General features: G+C 42.7%; 1 protein-coding gene across 3 annotated transcripts in view; it reads left to right on the top strand.

Moving 5' to 3' along the window:
* Slc9a9 (solute carrier family 9 member A9) overlaps positions 1-20,651 on the top strand; it is a 546,122-nt gene that overhangs the window by 109,436 nt on the left and 416,035 nt on the right. The window lies entirely within an intron of this gene.

Here is a 20,651-nt window from a genome sequence, read left to right as displayed (position 1 = left end):
AAGAGTAATCTAGAAATACCGAGGGAAGTAAGAGTGGGGTCTAAAGAGCAGCTAGAGGAATTAAGAATGTGTTTGAATGCATATGGTTCAAGCAGAAGAGTGGTTAAGGCCATCAGACTTAGTTTTCAGAAGGCAGCGATGGTTCACTCCACTGCTGTGATGGTGTCCTTAGAGAAAGCATTTTATAAAACGTTCATCATGTATAGCTGGAAAAGTCTGTGTGCTAGAGTTAAGTTGATTAGAAGCAAAGTAGAAGGCTTTAGACTCTTGTCTCCCTATGCAGATGCTCAGAGGAATTTGTTTTTAAATCTCTAGTTATCAGTCAACAAATATTTATTGAATACTTGCTATGTGCCAGACAGTGTTAATTAAAGTTTGCTCTCTCCTGTCATCTTAAAATGCTCAGCTTTTATCTTTGTTTGCCTTATAATTAGAGAGAGACTCCTTTTCTTAGTATTGTATTCTTCAGTTCCTCGTGACTTTTTGTGGAGGCAGGAACTTCTTAGGGCTAAACTTTGAAGTAAGTCACCTCTATTCTCCAGCAACTATTGTAAGGTCCTATAGGCAGTCCAGACTAGGGACTGCATGCGGGGTGCTCCTGTTATGAAGAACCCCTTGAGAGTGAAGACAGCTAAGTGCCAGTTGCTTACTGTTTTCCCGAGTAACCATAACCTCCCTGAATATACTTTCTGCTCATGAGCGTTTTAGACAGTAGGTGGATTATTTCCTGCCTCACCTAAGAGGTTATTATTTACTTAATTAGGTCATTATCTTTAAAAATCTCTAGCCAAAAAGTGTATTTGCCTCGTGTTTCCTCATACTGAAGATACTCTTATTAGTAGCTTGGTGGATGAGCATTTCATCTGCCAAGGGATGTGTTGGAAACAAATGTGTTCAGAATATTCCGGGGCAAAAACAAATCTAATGATGTACTATGTGATAAAAATGAATACTATAGAATAATGATTCTTATGTTTTTCTTTAAAAATGAAATTTGTTATGCTACACTTGCATATACTGCAAGCTCTCCTTTTAAGGGTATAAACTAGATGGGTGTTAACAAGCGCATCTGTCATTTAGTGCCATCTTAATAAACAGAGCTTTGCTGTCTCCCTAAGAGTGCCCATGATTCCCTGCACAGTCAGTCCCCAGGCCCTTGCTTAGAACAACCGTTATTTGGAACTGTGTTTCTAACTTTATGCAAACTGTTGTCTAGAGTGCAGGAAAAGAGTCGGCCCCTGCTGTTTTATGATAAACTTTTCCTGGGGAGACACAACATACACCCCAGATCCCATAACACACCAATGTACAGATACCACTAAAGTCCAACTTGGCTAACCAAGGAGTTTTGTTGGGAGTAATTACCAAGAGCAGAAACATCTCAAAGATAGCTGTATCACCAAAGCCCACCCCAGAATGGGTGACAGCTCATGAAAGCTGGGCACCTGGAGCACCCTGCACAGCCTTTGACTCAGTTAGTCCAAATCTCTTCCAGGTTATTTGGCTGGTTTCTGTTTCTTCCAGGCAGCTGGTCTGATCTCAAGAGTCTTCTTTGTTACTTGTCTCTCTTCTATCTGAGGGGTACTCTGAGATTTTATTGCTTACTCTGGCAGGGAGGGTTCTAGTGAATCTGGTCCACTTCAGGGACTTCCTGACAAGTATTTTGAGTTGTTTGCCCTACTGCTTAAGGAACTTCCTGCAAGAAGAAATGTTTCAATCTTGGAGGAAGCTATTACACACACACGCCTTCACAGTCTTTAAATTATAGCAAGATAATTTTTTAAAAAGCACAGAAGAAACTCCGCAGCAAGGAGCTGTATACACGGATGAATGGTGTGTCCAGAGGCCTGGCGGGGGTAGGAGGAAAGAGGGCCAGACTAAGCAGCCTGAACTCTGGTTCTTGTCCATACAGTATTTCTAACTCTGTTTCTTGTTTTCCCACCTATACAATGGTAAGTGTCACCATGAGGCCTCTAAAAGCCCTTCTGACCCCATAGTCTTTGCTTTACATCTGAAGGTGACTTCTCTTGTGTTGATGTTCAATCTGTATGGAATTCTGTACTCCAACATCTGTCTTTTCTGAAGTACATTTAAGCAAAAACTCTAATATAAAGCACTCCAAAGTCTCCTCATCAGAAGAAATTATTAGAGTGTCATTTCAATCTATTTACATAATTTAAAATAATTTGAAGGAACTACCTTTGGTTCAGTTTTAAGAAATATGTTAACTGATGGTTTTCCAGCCAGTTCAAAGATGTTCTTTTCAGTGGTCCTCACCCTCCCTGCTGGCAGGCTCCCTTACCAGTGCTACAGTTTCTACAGAGAATGAGATCAGAGAGGACATGGGAGAAGTGGCCTCTAAGAACCGCTTCAATTCCAAGAAAGACAAACTGCCATCTCTTGATAGAGATAAAGAACTGGGTCTTTTTTCTCTGTGTCCTGCACCTCTGATCTTCAGAGCTGTTTATTTCCCTTCAATAGGCAGTACTTCTCAATCTTTAACAAATTAAACCTTTCCAGTGGGGCTTATGTTAAAATGTACATCTCAGTCTGAGTTGGGGCTTAAGATTTTTCCTTCTTAGACTGTCCTCAGGTAGATGAGATGGGCCAGGGAACACACCTGCATGGTCCGTGCCAATGAGGAGTTGGAACTGAGATAATAGAACCATTGAGTACTCTTTGAAGTTTTCTATGTGCGCAAGCACACAGATGAGAAACCTTAGTAGGCTTAGGGAACAGACCATCTGTGACCTAAACCCTGGGTAAATCTGACAGTACTGCAAATGCTATTGAAAAATACACGTGCTCAGTAGGGCGAGCAACCCAGTCATCCAGCCTTTGTGCTGGAAAATCTGTTGTCCTTTGAATTAACATGAAAAATGTGAAAATCACCCCCTGCCTCAAGTCCTCGGGGACCTGTATGCCAGCTGTCGATCCTCCATCCATCACTACTCTAGTCTCTGGAAGGACTCAGACTTAGGGCAGCGTGGTTTGGTTCCGTCTACATGGACACCTGACTTTAAAGCTCAGTATCTGACTCTGTGCATGGGGTCAGAACAAAGTTTTGTCCTGACTTTTCAACAACAGTTATTTTTTTTTCAGTCCCCACCCCCCCAAGCCCTGCGTTTATTGGTTTGTTGATTTCTAAAAGCAATCTTTGCTCCATCAATCACATACCCGGAGAGACATATTATTTTTATCACCTAAGGAAAGCAGGTGCTGAAACTCAGAGCAGATTTATGTGTTGTTGGGTTTATCTATCTGTGGGGTATCTGAACTAAATCAGCCTGTTGGGTTGACGAGACAGGAGGCGGGTGGAGAGTCAACGTCACACTACCTATCGTCAGGAGGTTGAGGGGAGGAATTACGACGTGCACGTTGGAAAGGAAAGGCTAGATGGTATTAGCGAAGGCTGGAACTGGTGATGTGGGATCTAGACTAGATGGAAACTCATTTGAAATGAAATAGAGAGTTCAGAGACAGCCAGATTATGGGTGTCCTGAGCCCTATGCACTCTTGGCAAGTATTAAAACTGCAATTAACTGAAATAATTGAGCCTTAAGAAAGGAGAATGGGTGAATAGATAGAACTTGATCTTAGAGAAAGTCATAGTGAGACCAATTAGTGGGCACTAAAGATAAAGTTTGCTAAAAATAAAAAGTTGGGGAGTGGGAAGAAAAACGTCACCAGGCACAGGAATGAAAAGCAGGAAAAAAAAACCCTCCCGTCTCTTAAGACAACAGGCTTTGAGACTAGGTGGTTTGGAAACGAAGCCTGCCCCATACTGAATGCAGCACATTTTGTGAGACTTCGGGAGTCTCTCCCCACTTAGATACAGTGGCTTATCTCTCGGCGGGGGGGGGGGGCTACTTGTTTTTATTGATGATGGTGACTTCCTTTAATCTGACAGAAGAGTTTCTGGGTTAAGGCAGGCTTGCAACTTGACAGCCTCTCCTCTGTGTCCATCCAGTTCTTTAATACTCGACGTGAAAGAGCTACCTGATACTGCTTTTAGAAGTCTTGAACCCAGAACCACCCAAATTCTAGGCAAGTGTTCTACCATTAAGCAACATAACAGTCCTTGTTTCTTTTTTAAAGATTTAGTTTATTTTTATTTATGTGTTTGTATGTCTTTCTCCCAACTACAAGCTATTTGAGTGGTTCAACATAGGTGCTATGAACAAAACTCTGGTTCTCCAAATGAGAAGCAAATTCTCCTAACCACTGAGCCTTCTTCCAGCTCCAGCCCTTGATTTTTTTGGGGGGTGTAAAATCTCCCTATATTTCCCAGGCTGACTTCAAACTCAACATCTGCTTTTACCTTCTGAGTGTTAGAGTTGTCAGCCCGTGGTCCACCTCCCCCTTGCCTGTCACTTTTGTTCACTTAAAAAACACTTGGTTTTAAAGAGCTTCTTGAAGGCCACCTTACAACAGTATTTTTTATTGTATGCGCTGATTTGTCAGTCATATTGCTGAAATGCAAGAACACACCTTTGTAGTGATGGTGGAGTAGGCCTGCTTTTCGTCCCACTGTGCTTCCACATGGCTAGCTTTACACCCGAAATAACAACACACAAATTGTATTCTTTTAAATATTTCCCAGCCCATTATATCTAGCCTCTTCTTGGCTAACTCTCATATCTTGATTAACCCATTTCTATTAATGTGTGTAGCACCACAAGGTGGTGGCTTACCAGTAACGATTCAGCATCTCTGACCTGGTGGCTGAATCCATTGCGTCTGACCTCATTTCCTACTACCCAGCATCCTGTTCTGCTTACTCTGCCTACCTAATTTTCTGTCCTATCAAAGGGCCTAGGCAGTTTCTTTATTAACCAATTAAAGTAACACATAGACCCTCCTCCATCACACCTTTATTAAAAAAAGATACCATTGAGCTTAGAGTTCAGGGGGTCTACCTGGCCCTTGCCTGGGCTTCCCACCATAAACATCAAAAAACTGACCAAATAGTCTCTGAGACTTGACACTCATCTCAGGAGGAGCCTCCCCGTTTCTCACTTTCAGCTACCATTACTCAATTCTTCTTCTCCCTCTTTTCTTTGCCTCCTCTCCAGCACTATAGAGAGTGCTATTTATCATGACTGCCTTTGGTGCTGCCTCCCTCACGTCCAAAGCCTGGTGTGGGGAATCTGAAACCCTGGTTGTTATAGGAGGGAGGTTCTGGAGGGAAGCTCCCCACCTTCACAGCCCTTTTGGAATGCCTCTCCTTTGCCTCTTCTTTCCCGAGAGCAAAGGGTACAGCACCCGGGCTCACCCCCAGGGCCTCCTTCCCACTGTGTGTCTTTCATGGAGTTCTCCCTGCCCACACCTGTTCTTGAGCCTACACCACATTCTCAGAGCAAACGTATGGAAAGTGTTCATTTTGACAAAGACAGAAAAAAAGATGGAACGAAGACTGTTTCAAAGTGGTCACATGAGTGGCTTGGCTTGGCTCTCATCTGTGTATCCTGAAGTTGTAAGAGACATAGGAAAGGGTCTGAGCTTCATTAAGTAAGAGAAGGCATAAGGAAAATACTCTACGCCATAGCCTAACATTGTCGGTTAATTCTTCCTGAAGCGAGGAGACCAGATTTCACCTCCCATCTCTTTGCCTTCCTAAAATGAACCTAGAAAATAGAGCTGGGTGGGAAAGACCTTTCAGTGCTTTGCCGATTCTTTAATAAAGGCTAATTGAGTGTAGAGGTGGACTGGGGCTGAGCTGGGGAGCCGAGTGGAGAGAGCAGAGGTGGCAAGGAGGAGCAGTCCTGGCTCTGTGTATTACACAGGGCAGGCGGGATGCCAGGAGGCCTGGAGAAAGTTGAAGGTGTTTCATGTGGGCAACAGAGCCTTGTTTCCTGACACTTCTCTATGTCTGGGCTGAGCTGACAAAAATAAAACTGCACACCTGTTCATTTGTTCTTTTCTCAGCAAGTAAGGCCAGAGGCATTGGCAGCCAACTACATCCTCCTCAGGGGGCCCCAGCCTCACAGGGCTGGTCCTGACTCTGAGTGCTAGGAAAAGAACCACAGAGAAAAATCCTGAGTCTTACACAAAGATCTGTTTTGAGTTTTTAAATTGTTGATTACATTTATAGCCATATGCAACTTTTTCAATGTTTGCTTTATGATTCAAGAAATAGGCTTCATAGTGATCTATCTATCTATCTATCTATCTATCTATCATCTATTTATATTTTTCTATGTGGTTATGTATTATCTATCATTTATGTGTACATATGTACACATTAATATTTTTATATTTAGCTCTAAATATGTATTATATAATATACAATATCTTACATATACTACATTACCTCTATATTGTTCAATATATGTATAGTTGCATATATTTATGTATTGTTTTTCCTTAGTTTTATGTGCAAAATAGTGTGTGTGTATGTGTGTGTGTATGTGTGTGTATATATGTGTGTGGTGTGTGACAGGTTGTTTCTATTTATCCCAGAATAGCCTCAAACTCATGTTCCTTCCACTGTGCTCTCCAAAATGCTGGGATTATAGGCATGAGCTATCATACACAAATACATACATAAATATGTATATACATATGCATTTGTTTTTGTTGTGTGTTATCAGAATCTTTACAAATATCAGTTAGACTTAACATAGCATGTTCACTTTCAGGTCTTTAAAAAAATTCTGCTGGCTCCTATGGTTAGGAATCATAGCCAAGCAAGAGAAAGGCAGCAGCCTCGTTATTGGATTGAGTGATTATTGAGTGTGGATTCTGTAGAAGCTGTTTCCAGCACAAAGCTCAGAGACAGAGCCCTAGGGGACAGAGTTCTGGAAAGCTGCTATCTGCACAGACAGGCAGCGACAAGTGTCCCCACGGCCAGCCTTTTATGCAGATTGCTGAGTGAGGGATAAAAGCTGATGATATAATCTTTTCAGGTGTTCCCAGATGGGACAACTTGATAAAGGCTGGGTGGCCAAAGCTAGCTGGGAAGGAAGTACGTCCCGGGGGAACTTGTTAGGCTCCTAGAGTCCTGCACTTGAAGGGTTTATGGGGTCGTGGACCACTTTTCAACCCCTTTACCCTCTGAGCATAAGGGGTTTACCAATGTTTCTCTGGCACTTGTCCCATCCATGTGTGCTATCTAGCCACAGCCCTAAACAGAGTGACTCCAGCTCACCACGGAAATCTCTGCGGATGGTAAGCCAAATACACCCTGCCCCTTTGAAGGTGTGTCACAGTAGGTGTTTGCTATAGTCACATGGAAAGGACAAACACAGGCAATTTTCCATGTGGGAAGCCAAGAGAGTCCAAACTACACAAATCCAGGCTAGAGATAATCTAGTCCTGCTATTGTATATTGCTTCTTTCCTTGGGAGATGCAGGGAGAGGAGGGTAGGGATTGGCCTCTGAACTGAGACCTGAAGGATACAGGACTGTTTCAGTTGGGTACAGAAGCACAGTAGAGGCAGAAAATACCCCCCAAGAGGGAAAGAGGGGCACAAAAAAGTAAATTGGGTCATTCCATTAGCCCCGTGTGTTGTCCAGCAGAAACACTGTACCCATGTTGTCACATGTTCTGTTTCCAGGGAAGATGCAAACACTGTTTTTCTAGCGCTACCATCTCTGACACGGTTGTTTAGAACCTCACCAGTCAGGAAACACGAGTGGAAACTCAAAGCTCTGACTGCTTTTATCAGGATAAAGAGAACTGCTATGGCAGTATGGGTAGTAAGTGTACCCTAAAGGCCATGCAAAGAGGAGCTCGGACGTTGGCCAGTGGGGCATCCTTTACGAGGCTTAACCTAAACGCAGAAAGTATGTCATTTGGCTGTTCAGACCCGGAAGTGTCCCCTGCCTGTCCTGTTTCATGGTTACCTGAGGTGGGAAGCTTCCCTTGCTCCAACCTCTGCTACAGTGTTCTGCCCTACAAACCCGGAAATGACAGAGCCACGTGACCACAGATAGGCCTGGAGATCTGAATTGAGAGCAGCATTTTTTTCCCTTTAAGTTGATAATTTTTCCTTTGAATCCTGTCATAGCAACAGAAAGCAAACATGCTGATTAAAATCTAAAGACCCAAACTCTCTTTGCCGATTGAATCCTTCATCTGCAAAAGGCCCTAAGTGAAAACTCAGTAATAGGGTGAGTACATTGAGAGAGCCTCAAGTCCTATCCCAAAGAGCCAGTAAACTGAAAAAATGACGCCTTACCCAGTTGACCCATTTACCCATGAACACTACTCTTCAACTGCCATGGGACACCCATGCCGAGCCCTTCACTGTGCGCCGTGTCCCATAGAGATGAGGCCATGTGCTAACAGAACATAGTAGGAAATTAATGCTTCATTCGTCTGTTGAAGAAGTAGCATCCATTTATTGAGATGCCTACTGTGTAGCTGCAAAATAGTTCCACAGGCCGGTATTGCTGTCCTCAGAGGGCAGAAGAAACCAATGTTCCAAGTGGCTGTGTTGTTCTGGGTTAAACCGCTGCTGAATAGCAGTGCTGAGAGCTGAACTCAGCATTTCAGAAAGGCCCTTAGCTTTGCCTTCAACTGCCTCCTGGAAAGGAATTGAATGTATGATAATTTTTTAAAGTATTTTATTTTTATTGCTGTGCATGTGTGTGTGTGTGTGTGTGTGTGTATACGTGCGTGTGTATGTATGTGTGTGGTCTTCATGGAGGCCACAAGAGGGCATTGGGCTTCCTGAAGTTAGATCATCACAGGAGACTGTGAGCTACCTGACCTGAGTGCTCTGATCCAAACTCCCATCCTCCATAAGAGTAACAAGGCTAGTGGGAGCTCACTGACTCCAGACTGACAGCTGGGGAACCTGCGCAGGATCAAACTAGGCCCTCTGAATGAGAGTGACAATTAGGTGACTTGGGAGTTTGTGGGGGTCACTGGCAGTGGGACCAGGATTTATCCCTAGTGCATGAACTGGCTTTTTGGAGCCCATTCCCTATGGAGGGATATCTTGTTTAGACTAGAAACAGGAAGGAGGACCCTGGTACTGCCTCAAGGTGATATGACAGACTTTGTTGACTCCCCTGGGAAGCCTCACCCTCTCTAAGGAGTGGATGGGGAGGCAGGATGAGGGAAGGTTGGGGAGGAGGGTTGGGAGGGGTAACTGGAATTGATATGGGAAGAGAGAGAGCGCGAGAGAGCAGAGAGAGAGAGAGTAGCAAGCACCCCTAACTGCTAAGCCATCTCTCCAGATGTTCATGTTAATTTTTAATCGAAGGAAAAGGGAAACTTGAATACAGATGGGCTGTTGCAGAACTTGGCTTGGGATCCGACAGAGGCCACCATAAAGGGTTCTAGAACTAACTGAAGAGTCTGCCTCTGTCAGGTGGGAAGGGTCTGGAAGGTACTGGAATCCAGGAACTGCATTTCTGAGGCAGGCCCAGATGAGAGGTGTTAAGAGTCCAGGAACACAGCTGAGTCTGACCTGTTCCTGCTAGCACGCTGCTGCCTGTGCCTTTAATTCAAATCTTCTGCTAACAAAGGCAGAAATGTTCTTTCTGTGGGGACTTCGTTGGTGTTACAGATACTGTATCAACAAAGGCCTGAAAGAATTATGCAAGGAAAACATTTTCCCCTGAGTTCCTTCTCAAAATCTTATGTGTGGGGGAGGAAAAAATGTAAGAAAAATAGACAAAGAGATGTAAGTAAACAGCAGGCCGAACCAGAGGCGAGCTTGCACATCCAAAGGCTGCAAGGGACGCCGGGTTATTTCAGGGTTCCGAGTGTTGGTTTTGTCGGCCCTTCATGTTTTCAAATCAGAGGATCCAAACCTGCCAGCTCCTGAGATATAAATAGTGTTGAGATGCTCTCCCCTCCCTCCCCAGCTTCCGTTGTTCCTTTTCCTCCTGTTTAACTCTCCATGACCCAGCTGATATCCATCTTTTGCGAACTGAGCTTTTAATCACCCACTGGATACATTCTTCTGTCGCTCTTGAACGCGAATGATCAGCTGCTCAATTTTTACCACTTGAGAAAACTGCATCCGCATTTTGAAACATAAACCTGCTAACGCTGCTACTGTTGGCAAAACCATCCCTTGTTCCTTCCTTTATCTGCAAATGGGCCAGGCCATGCCACAGAAAAAAGTATGTTCTTTGGGGACTTCCTTCTACCCCCAGTCCCAGTGATGTGGCCATGCAAAATGGAGGCATGAGATGATTGCTAACCATGCTCTACTGGAGGGAAAACGTGGTTCCAGTAACTAGATAGTTGAAGTTCATAGATCGGAGTCTACAGACACAGATGCAAACAGGGCCAAGGCGAGAAGAGCAGTTCAGCAGCAAGTGCGGTCAGGGTCCCAGGAAAAGCATGCAGACACTGCCAGTCAGCTCTGGTCATTTCCAGGAAGACATAGCCCAGCGTGGCCTCCACTGTATTTTCTCACAGAAGTTCACAGTCTGACTTTTTCACATATAACCTTTTTATTGTTAGTCAATGGTTCTGAAAAAATGTAAAATACTCTCCTGGCACTCAGCTGCCAGTGTGCAGCTTCTAGTAGTGAGGAATAAAGGGAACAGCTCTGCTAAGACTGCCCTGTTCATTAGGAAATGGAAGACTGTGCATAGCTCTCAGGGCCTTGCTACTTAGCAGTGTATCCAGAGCTCAGCAGACTCGGTGTTGGCCGTGACTGAGTCCAGAACCTCAGTCCTCATCCTAGGTTTGTTGAATTATGGTCCATGAGTTATCAAGGTTCCTGAGTGGCTGGTCTGCACATAGGGTTTATGATGATAATGATAACCTGCATGAATGTAGTGTGGGGACATGTCTAATGTCCTAAAAAAAAAGGCCTCCAGCATGATTGACTATCAAGTAGCATGTGATGGGGTTCACTGTCCTCACTTTGCTGTGGTTTTTCTATCACCTCCCTCCTTTCCCCTCTTGCTGCTCTCATTAGTTGTGGTCAGGGAGCATCGAACTGAGGCCATCCAGCAAACAGCAAAAGAGCCACAGGAAAGGGAGGGTTTTGGGAATTGCTTACGCTCTTGCTCCAGATGGTCCTGGTTTCCTTTGCCTGCAGTTCCTTGTAGCACGATTAGTAAAAACTCAGAGACAGATATTGGGGTTCAACCTGAAGATTAGAAAAAGCCAGTCAGTCCCTGGCTCTTAATACTACCTCAGTCTAAAATGGCTATCCTGCCTCCAGATGTCTCAGAATTAGACTGTGTCTGAGAGCTGTCTCCTCCCATTTTATATTCCCCTCTAGGACTGGGATTAAAGTTGTGCACCACTACCGCCCCATTTCAATGGCAAACTAGTATGGCTAATGTAATTAAAGGTGTGTGTCATCACTGCCTGGTCTGTTTAGCTGACCAGGTTGTTTTACTCTCTGGTCTTCAGGCAAGCTTTATTTATTAAAATATAAATGAAATATCAGTACAGTTCCTGCTGTTTCCTTAGTCAGCATCTTGCCTGTTTGTCTGTAGTTGCTGCTGTTAATATTCATTCATTTTGTTGTTTTGTTTTGCCTCGGTCCTTTGCCCATCATTGTTGGAATTAGAAGTCCCAGTCTAAGATGAGTCCCTGACTCAGATGCAGCATCCTTTGAGGAGACTTCATCTTCTCAGCTCTCACAAACTCCTATCTAGTCTAACAGACATTATTTAAGCAATAACGATAGGAAAAGAGAATGTCCATATTCATCTCACATATCATTTTTCAGGCATTTTCTATCCATTATTAGCTGAATATATGAGACACAGAAGCCAGAGATATGGGGAACCAATTCTTAAATGTATTGACATTTGAGTCTGAAATAGAAACATAATTTCTCTTTGTAAGTAGCTCAAGATAACACTTCTGTCAAATCCAGCAAAGTTGCTGTGGACTTTGATGGCTTCGTATTCATTAAGATAGAAAACAACCTATTCTTTTGGGTATAAACCTCACATTTTGAAAATGTATTTAATCCAAGATAGCATCTTTGAAAATAATATCTCTGAAAACTGTGTCATCAATTTTTGATGTTATTCCTCCCCCAGCTTTATTATAAATGGGGGATTCAGACGCCTTTATTTATTGGCTTAGCAATGTGAGGTTTCCTATGTGTAAGTGACCCTGAGTTCTCAAAACCAGAGGAGCCCTGCTGTTAAATGTGACAGAAAGATCACTAGACTTTGTGTTCAAGATCGTTTGGAAAAGCAAATACGCGGACTCCAGTCTTGGGGGGAGTTTCCTGGTTTGCTTTCTATTGCTGTGATAAACACAAGGACCAAAAGCCACCTGGGGAAGAGAATATTTCTTGTTTGTTTGTTTGCTTGTTTGTTTTTTAAGACAGGATTTCTCTGTGTTGCCTTGACTATCCTGGAACTCACTCTGTAGACCAGGCTGACCTCAAACTCACAGAGATCCACCTGTCTCGACATCCTATGTTCTTGGATTAAAGGCGTGCACCACCAACACCCAACCTCTTAAAACTTACAGTCGATTTCTGAGGGAAAGCAAAGCAGGAACTCAAGGAGGGAAACTGGAGATGGAAACTAAAACAGAGACCACAGAGAAACTCTGATTTAATAGCTTGTTCTCATAACTTGTTCAGTTTGCTTTGTTATAAAGCCCAGGATCACCTAGTAAGAGGTGGCCCCACCCACAATGGGTTGAGTCCTCTCACATCAACCATTAATCATAATAATACCCCACAGGTCACTCTGACGGAGGTATTTACTCACTGTGGTTCCCCCTTTCCATGTAAACCTAGCTTGTGTAATTGCCAATAAACAAACAAATAAATAAACAAAATCCTAAACACTGCATGGAGTTAAATAAGTTACTTAAATGTTGCCTCTGTCTCCTGGGGAGACAGGTGTCCAGCAGATGAAGATCATTTCTTCATCTCTTCTCATTTTCATTTCAGACTACGTATTCAGAAAAATTGCTGTCAGGTTAGAAAAAGGAACTAAACAATGCTGGTTAGCAAAGTCAGTGGCCTGTGCTTGGTTTTCAGTTTAATGAAGGTTGTGTTTATTTTGTTTTAATAAATAACTAAATGCTAGAAAATACTATTAATTACAGTACTGTCTTTCTTCCTCTCTTTTTCCTTGTTTTTGTTTTCCTTCAGACTTCAATAAAGATATAAACTGTCAGTTTGAATTTAATTTAAAAGTCACTTATTCCTTCTCCTCACTTTGCGCCCCCCAAATCCAGATGTATATCTTTGTAGAAGAACCCAGTATCCGGTTTGCAGAATAATTAAGGGCTGCTTCAATTCAGCTATGGAAGGAAACTCCTACCTCCCATAGAACTCCAAATGACTCTGACTTTTTTGAATTTTTATTGTGTGAATGACTAAACTAATAAAGCTATTTGTGACTCCCTGGCAAGGTTGTGTTTGTCCCTTTTGCTGGTATCCTTCCTCACTCTATCCAGGAAGAGTTAAGATTTGTGGTTGTGGTCTTCGGACCAGTGTTCATTTTGATGAATGTTTACCCCAGGATCCCTCCAGAGCCAACATAAAGTCAACTGGAAGAGTCATCTCTTCCCAGTTAGGTCTGGCAAACTTCAAGGACGAGTGTAGACACAAACATGTGCTTCCATGTAGAAAACATCTACCTAATGATGTCTCCAGGCAGCCTCCAAAATATAGCTTCTTTCTACTGATAGTTTCCTGGAGAGAGAATGCTAAGTAGTCTTTTGTGCTTCCCAGAAAAAGTGGCATCTGGGAAAAATGGAACTAAAGGCTTGAAACATTCAGCAGGAGCTCCTGGTCAACCACACAGGTTATTATAGTGTTTGTTATATTACAACGAGAGACAAGTAGCTGCCTCTGGTCAAAGACCAAGGCTTCTGAGTTAACAGTCTGAACAGTCTGTATTTCTCTGTTATCCCATTAGACTGTCCATTATCTATTTTTTTCATTTTGCATCCCACCGCTGCCACATAGTGTTGAGCACATAAATACTGGGCACTGAATTCAAAATTTATTGTATGTAAACAGTTCTTTACTTTTTCTCTTAAAGCTTTGTTTTTTACAAAGTAAAGATATCAATATTTTCTTCAGTTGTATCCTTAAATCAAATTAGGTTTGCTAAATAATAGGCATCTTTGTTCTTCAAAACAAAGGAGTGGTTACATAGTCAAACCAACTGTAGACCTGCTTCTTCTTGGCCGTCATCTGCAGACACTTCATGCAGACACAGTCTGCATTGTGCCTGAATCAAAAGTCTCAACTCAGACCAGACAAAGGCTCATAGAACACTTTACCTCTATGCCTAATAGTACAAAGCCATCATTAACCTGTGGGTTGGGGAGGAATGGACATGGAATAAAGGGATAAGGGTAAGTTTATCTATTGTCTAGTGATATACAGACCATAATATTGGATGATAGGCCAAAATGCCATGACTGATCTTTTCATTGGTCTCCTGCAGGTCTAACATTAGTCTGGTTACTTACTATTATGTCAGGAGCATCTGAGAACAAAGTCTAGATAGACCTTCTTTAAGAGATACTTGGGTTGCTAGGCATGGCGCGCAAGAGTAGTGATGGCAAAGCTCAGGAACATTGTGAAATCATTTCTAGATAAAAGAAGATGTTTTAGATGCTGTTGTTCTTTAAAGTATTGGAGCAATTTCTTTTCCATTTGGCTAGTGGATGTTTTGTTAGACTCAGAGAACTCTGGCCACTCTGAAAAGTGGACTGAATTATTATGAAAGAAGTTCACCCCATACCCTCAAAGGAATTTCAAGCCACAGGTTGTGTTAATGCAACACAAGCAAAACGGGCTTCTGCAAGCGTGTCATTCTAGATTTCAAATCTTTCAAAAGCCGTTGACACAGTTGAAAATGAAGCGGGGCAAAGAAATCCTGTTTGGTTTTCATCTTTCACAAGATGAATTGTTCCCTCTATCTTGTCATTAACAATGACAACATATTTTAAGGTCATCAATCAAAGCGCAACTAACGTGACATCCTAATTTGAACTAAATATGTTTTACACATCTGCATTATTTACCAGCTGACTGCTTGCTGGGCTATTGATCTGACTGGGGAAAATTCAGAGGGCTGCCTTTTCTTGTCATTTTCATTCTGTCGTACCCAGCGGTTGTTTTCAGGGTTCCAAATGGTATAGCTGGAAAAGAGAAATAAGTGTTAGAGACTACGAAACGAGATGAAATTTTCCCGTGCATGATATATTAGGTAAATTATATTCAAATCACAGGCCTATTTTTCCCCTTTGCTGAGGAAGGCTTCAGGGGATTGACATGGATTGCCAGTTCAGGTGAATTTAGGAAAAATAAAAATCACATCCCTGGTTCTGCTGCCAGGTGGCTTCAATGTGGCTTCAGCTAAGTCACTGACCTGACCAGGCCTTGATCCCTATTGTTCTGTAAGAGTTGATTCTGGACCAAATTACTGGGCTGTTTCTTTCTCCCCTCATTCTAAACAACTGGTTCCAAACATTGCTCTAGTTTCACTCTTAGAGAAAGATGGCAGAGCACAGAATAAGGATGGAGAACTTCTGCACACCTTGTGACAGGTCCCTTCGCCTGTGCAAGGGGGACAGTAGGAGGTGATTCCCTCCCTCCCAGCAGGATGAAAGCAAATGAGATGATGGTCAAGCATGTTCTTTCAAAGGTGAAAAGTCATGGCCAACGGTCACAGGTTCATTCACGGCCTCTCTTCTGCTTTTGCCTGGGTGAATTTTATAATTTTATTCAAAAACACATCTTAAAATTGTTATTATTCTAATTGTGTGTGAGGGCACACATGCCATGATACATGTAGGAAGGCAGAGGACAACATAGGGTTACTTCTTTCACATTTTTTAGGTTCTGGGGACGGAACTCAGGTCCCCAGGACTATGAGACAAGCATTTTATCCACACAGATGTCTTGCTGACTCTCTCCATTTGAGATCTTTCTGGCAGGCTTCCCATTATTATTCATCAGAGGATATGTGCATGGCTATGTATGCATTATATGTATCACACACAGTACTCGCATACATACACACACATATTTCACATCAGATAATCTAAGCTGATATGATTGAGTCCAAAGCACCCAAATTTCTTACATTATTCTGTTAATTAGCATTAACGTGTTCCTTTAGTAAACAAAGAATTTCTTCTGGGGTTTTTACAATATTTCAAATGAAAATCTTGAGGGTTCATTTTGGCATGTTCTACAAACTTCTTAGAACCTTGCAGGTGACCAACATCAGATATGACCTAATAAAAGGATAAATTGTCCATCTATTACTACTAATGTGCTCCAAAAACAATGTGTTCTAATTTAGGGTGTCTTACTAGTGTGGCTTAGGGCCAACAACAATGGCACCACCAAGGACCGTATCAGAAATGCAGAATCTTGGACCCCACACAAGCCCTCTGTTTCCGTGTATTTGGCTTAAACATCGGAGCACAAGAAATGATGATTTAGAAAACTTGTGTTGTACCCTGAGCACATCTTAAAACAAAGTACAAACTTTAACTATATGATACTGGGTGCCACCTACAGAAAGTCTGCCTCGTTTTATCAGAAGTCAGCCAGTATCATAGCCCTCACATGGTTCATATTCATCATCATAGTCTTTACATGATTCTAATATGCAGCAGAGTTTGTGTCCCTGTGAATCAGGAAAGTCACTGAACTTTATCCGCAGCACACACATCACTTCCAATTGTTTTGACAGCCATTTGTCTCTTCTAAGTTGTGACTCTCTGTTCTCTTTCTCCCATGATCATATCTGATCCTAAGCAACCTAATGCCTTCTTCCTCCTGACCACAATTCCCCTTCTCAGGGCGTGCGGTCCGTCAGTGAGTGTGGGTGAACCTGTGTTGTCTTCAGGATTCCTCTCTGCCTTGCACAAGTATACTTGTAATCACTGACACTGAGAGATAGGTGTGCTCCGTGCTGGACAACAGCTCCTTTTCACACTTGATTGGCTAAGAACTACGCTAGACAGGGGATGTGATAAGCATAAAATCAGGATGCCTTGTCACGTTCTGCCTACATGCATTTCATGCTTTGGACCAGATTTCTTTTCTCTTCAACATTCAGTATTGCAATTATGCCCATTTTATATTCATGTTAGGGCTTATATCATCTTTCTTCCAAGAGACTTAAAGCTCTTCACAGAAGGGAGTCTTGCTCCCCGACAGGCAACTATGTAGTTTTCTGTAGCCGCAGGAACTAGCTCAAAACTGCAAGAATGAGTGAAGCTTCCAGAAGATACCAGGAGAGTGACAGGATGGAGACAGATGCAAGGAAAAATGGATTCATCATTCTTCCAACAGTCTCAAGGTCACAGACTGGGATCCCATCCAGGATTAAATAGCAATGTATTTTATCACAGCTTGCTGTCTGCAGTATTTTTTTCTCTTGAAAAATCAAGGTGGGCAGTGGTAGATCCACACGAAGCTACATGCAGAACTGGTTGGAAGGAAATCATGAAATAGGACTCCTACAACTGCAGTCTACGCCCATAATCCTGAAATAGATAAGATCAGCTCCACCAGAAACAAAAGACATAGTGATGGACTTTAAAGCGGGGAAACTAAGGCACAGCTATGTTAGATTTCATTCTTAATAAAAAATAGTAAAAAGGAAATGTTTTAAAATCTCATTTACATTAATTGTTGGTTTTACCTGTTTATAAAATGAGAACCATGATGGCTGTCCAACTGAGTGCTCTCTCTCTCTTCTCTTTTACACACACACATACACACACACACACACACACACACACACACACACACACACACACAAGTCTCAGTGAGAGTATAACATATGGGGTGATAATACTCCCCCCAAGAGCCATAGAATATTTAGCAAGACCCCCAGTAGCAGACGTGAGAAATTCCTTTGAATTGTTGTCTAGAGGAGTCCAGGAGACTCCCGGAACAATATAGGTCATTGCTGCTGCCTGTGGTTGCCATGTAGAAGTTTAAGGTAAGTCCCTATTGCTGAAGACAGGACACTCTTGAGTCGCTGGGCTCTGAGGATTTGTGCTGGAGTTGACTAGAAAGCCTCCTTCCTGAAGCTGGTTTGTATTCTACCACAAGATGCTGTGCTAAGGGAGGAATGCAATTGATGGTCCTACCCTTTTGTGGTGGCTGTGAAGCATGACAATGGCCAGCATGGCCAGAGATCCCCAATGGTGCAATAGTGGCACTTACGTTTTGGCAGTAACCAACAGAAATCTAATTGAACTCAATAAGGCCTGCTTAATAAAAGAAAAGTCGTGTCTAAAATTGGAAACCTACAAGTACAGGCGGCTAGTGAAGTCATGGATCTTAAAGGGGAATCTGCTTTTTCCACTCCCTTACACCAGTATCGTTCCTGGCTGCATTCTGAACACTTAGAGTGTAGGTAAGTGTAGATCTCACACCTTATCCAAGAAGATTCTTTTGGCTGCAGCAGGAGACTGTTACAGAAAACCACAACTAATAAAAATACATAATAACACCTTATGGGAGCATGCTTAGCCCCAACTGATACATCTACAAAAATGCTACTATACCTAAGACTTAGGGAACATTGCAGAAAGAGGGTGGGGGATGGAAAGATTGGAAGAGCCAGAGAACCAGGAAGTCTCACATGAGATTGTGCCTTTCACCTGTGACAGGGAAGCTGCACCCATAAACCTCAACATCATGGCTGGCTAAACAAGACCTGAACAATCCCAGCACCAGTTGTGGCATCCCAGTGTGGACAAGCGGGAAATCCCACAGGTCCCTACCCTTAGATGAAGGGTTACAAGCAATTAACTACCAAGAGGGAGGATTAGTCTTTCCTAGGAATGAGCCCCTGACTGGTTATCCAGTACCAAATGCTTAGCTCTAAACACATAAACATTCAGGTAATGCTAAAAGGACCCAGCAGGCTATATTCATATGTTTATTCATTTACATGCATCTGTAACAACAATAGTTAAAGACGAGGCCATGAGCTGGCGCGGGGGTAGGCATGGAGACGTAGCAGTGGGAGTAAAGAGTTGATGTCCTTGTATTTTAATTAAAAAATAATAAAAAGAATTTGTAAATGGAGCTCAACACAGAGCAGGCCTATCTCATGTCCCAATAGTAAGTGGCAGATGGTGGTGGCTCTAAGATTACCAGTGCCTGAGTTTTATTTGTTTGTCCATGAGGTTTTTTTTGTTTGATTGTTTACTTGTTTTTCTTATGTCAAGAAGAAACTGCCTTGAATAAAACAGAATTTACAGTTCAGAACAGCAATCCGAAGTTGAAAGCTCACATTGCGCTGGGGCTCTCTGAACAGGATCCTTGTTTGAATACATCATTCAGGTTCAACAAATAAGTCAGCTGACTCTCCCAGCCTGTCCCGAGCCCTCTAAGTCCCCAAAGCCAAGCATCTCCCTGCCAGTTTGAACTTCTCACAGGCACAACGCTTCTCCTGTCTTGGGCGATTTCTCCCTTCCTAAGGGTAGAAACCATGTGTTGAACTATTTTTGTATTTTTCACAAGACTCAGCAGAGACTTTTATGAGAGAAAATGCGTACTAGTATCATGGAATATAACAAACAGTGACGGGGGAGAGGATTATGAATTTGACACCCATAAAAGTCACATGGTCTCACAGACACACAAAGGTACATATAATCCTGCCGTCCAGAGTCCACTTCGCCATCTCATGCACCTAATCATAATGAAGCAAAATTGCTATTTGAAGCTCTTCTTTGTGAACCCCAGTGAGACGTGGGCATCTTCAAAGCATCCCACTGATCTGAAATCGATTCATGTCCCACCCCAGCTCTCTGTCTGGAGAAAACGTGAGTCCCCTCCTCACCAGATGCCTGGGAGCAACTTGTCTCAATTTCTTCATTTTCCAGTCTCTTTTCTACCCGCTATGGTCTCACTTTACACTCTAATGGCCCTAATTAATTGGTCTTCTTGACACCTTAACTTCTCTGACCTCATTAGCACATCTTCTCCCTTTGACTCCTGTAAAGCCCTCATCTCTGGAGACAGAGTCCCAGCCTCTCTGTTTTCCTCATTCTCCTTTAACTCTTTTGAAGTGACAGGGTCCCTGGGCCTCCGTCATGGGCCTTCTCCTGCATGTTCTTTCTAGACTCTTATCTACAGCCAAGGCTAGACAAATACACCTCAAATATTTGCTCTCAGTTCCGAGTCCGAAGCAAACCTTCCACTGATCTATTTCAGACACGCAACAGCCTATCTCACTACTACAGACTCAACATTTCTGAAACAGAACTTCTGTAAGATACAGCTCCCTCAGATTTCCCCAGCACTCAGAGTTGTGCATGTAAGCTGTCTTCTCTCTAGAGCACTTAGTCACACTGTGAATAAAATGTAAGTTACAAATGGGCTAATCACGCTCTAAGTGTAATCTCCCTGAGAGCAGGAGTAATATCTACTTGTAATTATTTTTTGAATGAAGAAATTTAGTGTTCAAATTAATGAATTCCTGAGTGAGGAAATGAATAAAATTGGCTAGAAGACCCAAGCCCATGCAGCACAGCACTAAGAGCTTGTGAGCTCTCCAGTGGGACATGGCTATCGAATGGAGGCCCAGTAAAAACAGTGTGATACTGGCATCATCTACCGCACATAAACAAATAAATAGGAAAATATGCGAATTCAAAAGGAAACATTTAGGCAGAGGGTTTAGAAATCCATGGGCTGAAGAGACAACTTAGGGCACTGTTCTTCCAGACAACCTGACTTGGTTCACAG

This window comes from Microtus pennsylvanicus, chromosome 3, assembly GCF_037038515.1.
Source record: "Microtus pennsylvanicus isolate mMicPen1 chromosome 3, mMicPen1.hap1, whole genome shotgun sequence".
Lineage (NCBI taxonomy): Eukaryota > Metazoa > Chordata > Mammalia > Rodentia > Cricetidae > Microtus > Microtus pennsylvanicus.
This window is presented reverse-complemented; position numbering and strand designations above follow the sequence as displayed.